This window comes from Sinocyclocheilus anshuiensis, unplaced genomic scaffold, assembly GCF_001515605.1.
Source record: "Sinocyclocheilus anshuiensis isolate Anshui unplaced genomic scaffold, SAMN03320099.WGS_v1.1 scaffold438, whole genome shotgun sequence".
Lineage (NCBI taxonomy): Eukaryota > Metazoa > Chordata > Actinopteri > Cypriniformes > Cyprinidae > Sinocyclocheilus > Sinocyclocheilus anshuiensis.
The window spans coordinates 1,553,191-1,556,208 of record NW_015546118.1 but is presented as its reverse complement, the minus strand read 5'-3'; positions in this window follow the sequence as shown (position 1 = coordinate 1,556,208).

Below are 3,018 nucleotides of genomic sequence, written 5' to 3'. Positions count from 1 at the left end.
TTTCCAATTCAACCTTCATTCTCATCTGCTATTGGTAAGGACATGAATGAGAATAAAAGTGAAAAAAGTACTCAGATGTACCATAATAAATGGAGGAAATGTCTCGTGAGCACCATATCATCAAGCACATTAAAAAACAATTCTGAAGGATCATGTGACACTGAAGACTGGAGAAATGGCTGCTGAAAATAAAGCTATGCCATCACAGGAATAAATTACATTTGAAAATATATTCAAATTGAAATCAGTTATTTTAAACTGTAATAACATTTCAAAATATTCAAAATCTTTTGAATGGTAGAACATACTGTATATAAACATTAACTGTATTAAACAGTTTGTTTAAGCAGCATTTGCTGTAGAAACGTCACTACTTATTACATGTTCAGTCTTTCTGAATTTATCTGGTTTTAAGCATCCTGCTCATGGCCTCTTGATGGGTTTGAACCTACAACCTTTCAATTACCAGCGCAGTTTAATAGGCTACCACAGCCCAATAATAATACTAATAATCGTGTGAGCTATTAGCAAAAGTATGCTGTTCAAATGCATGTAATTCTACATTTGGTCTGTGTGTCACGCATCTGCTTATTAATAGGTCTGCATATTTTCACAGCCAAGAGTCACACTCTTGCGAATGTTCAGCTAATGACAAGGAAAGCACATCAATGGGGTGATGAAACGAAAGGAGGAGAGAGGATTGGAATAAGTCGTGATGGACACATTCCTCTCGTTAAAGGAAAACGAAGTGAGTGCAGGCAAGACAGAGAGATGGGATTGTGACAGGGGAGATGAAGGGGGGATGTCACCCCAGGAACATCACACCCAGCTGTGACAGCTGGAGACGGATGCTCAAATAGCAGTCGTGTCACACGCGCACACACAGATGTATATACACTTCTCTTTTCCTCTAAAAGTACCAGGAAGAAGAAGTTTCAGACATCTTTATGTGAGCTGTTTTACTCTGACAGTGATACCTGCTGCAGAAGATGATCACATGACAGCATTTGATGCCACATGCAGATAAATCTTAACTGATTTCAGTTACTGTAATTAGGGCCTTTCGCACTGAAGGAACCTTTTCATAGTACCAGAACTAATTGTGGAACTACCCACTTTTTGGCGTTTTCGCACCGCCGGAACTGGGAGCGATTTTAGTACCGGACTGCCTTTTTCGAGAACCAAATTAGCTCCTACTCCGGAGCAGGGTCTAACCAGCACAACTGGTACTACCCGTGACGTAAGTAGACATTGATTGGCCAAACGCGTATGAAAACACCCTCACCCACCATGATTTAAAACGCTGTGTAAACATACTGTAAACATTGTGTCAACTTATTTCGCAAGTATGGAGAACAGCGATAGATGGACGGACGCTGAAGTGCAGGCACTTGTAGCAAATGTAGCACTGCCAGTTTTCGTTGGAGATTCTTAGTCCTCCTTTCCGTTCTTTCAATCGCTTTACGTATACATCGACATTCCATGTCCATTATTGTGAAACCCGCGAGACACAACAAAAACACAGCTCCGATCACAGCGTCCTCCATCCTCCTGTTGTTAATGTTGTTTTTCTTTGTTTTCGTTGTTGAACGCCGCGCACAAATGACGTCGCTGTCGACCGGCTTACGTCACTTCTTAGTACACACTGTCGGTGCGAATGCAACCCTTTAAATGGTACTGCGAAATAGTTTGCGCAAAATCGTCCCAGTACTTTAGTACTGTACATTTAGTTCTGGAACTAAAGCGGTGCGAAAGGCCCTATTCATTTTTGTGGAACAGTATTTATTATTACAGTGTTTCAGTCATAGTTTTTGACAAATATATATTTTAATTTAGTCAATATTTTGTCATGCTAATCATTCATTTGAGCCAATTTTACTTTAAAATGGCATCTGCTTTATGTTTTGTACTGTTTTGATGTCACAGTACAAATTATAGACTAAGTAACAAATTCAATTTTGACTAATTTTGAAATTGTGCTTTTGTCTCAGTTATTATGAAGTGAGTCATTTAGCAAAAGACACTTTTATTCAAAGTGACTTACAGTTCACTTATTACTAGGACAGTCCCCCTGAAAGCAACCCGAGGTTAAGTGCTTTGCTCAAGGGCTCAATAGTAATCGCTCATTGACAGGTGCGTAAATTTCATCTAACAGTTGGGGGGGACAATAAACATAAAATATCTCAAGAGCAATTTTTGAAGAGGACACAAATAATACAGCTAAAATTGTACTTGTAAGGATAAGTATACATAGAGGAAAGCCTTACTACTATTTGTTTAGCAGGGAGCCCGTGCCAAATTAGACAACTTAAAGCTGTTGTGCTCGCGCCACGACAACGGTCGTGTCCGTTGTAGACGTTACTATCTGTCAAGAAGGTAACATTATTATTGCTAACATAGCGGACTCATCGAAAAATACATTGGAATCGTCTGTATTAAAGAGAAAATAATCACTTCATCCAATGTTTAAGTGAATAAAATATCCTTGACAGCCTTACTTACTGGAGTTCCACAACTATTGACTTTGTTCTCGCTCAGCGGACTTGTGTGTGTGTGTGTGTGTGTGTGTGTGTAGGTGATGTAGGGTTGCCAGGTTTTTGCAAAAAAAAACGCCCAATTGCTACTCAAAACTAACCCAAAACTAGCCCAATTGTGTTTCGAGGAGTGTTTCCCAGTAAAAGTCGCGTTCCAGGGGGTAAAATACATGTTTTTTGGTGGGGTTCCTCCGGTAAAATTTGCATTCCAGGGGCTAAATATCACGTTATTGGGGACCCACGGACATGAAAATCAACCTGCGGCAACAGTGTTAAAGTAGCCCAATTCCGCGTGAAAACCGTGGACTTGGCAACCCTGAGGTGATGTAAAAGAGGAAAGCAGGCATTTGGACCAAAGTACTGTGAGGCAAGGGCAGGGGAGACTCAAAATGTTTCTAAACTTAAAACTAATTTTTGCCCCGTTTGTGTTGTTTTACTACTTACAAAGTTATTTAAAGTATAAAACATTGTTATTTACAATACA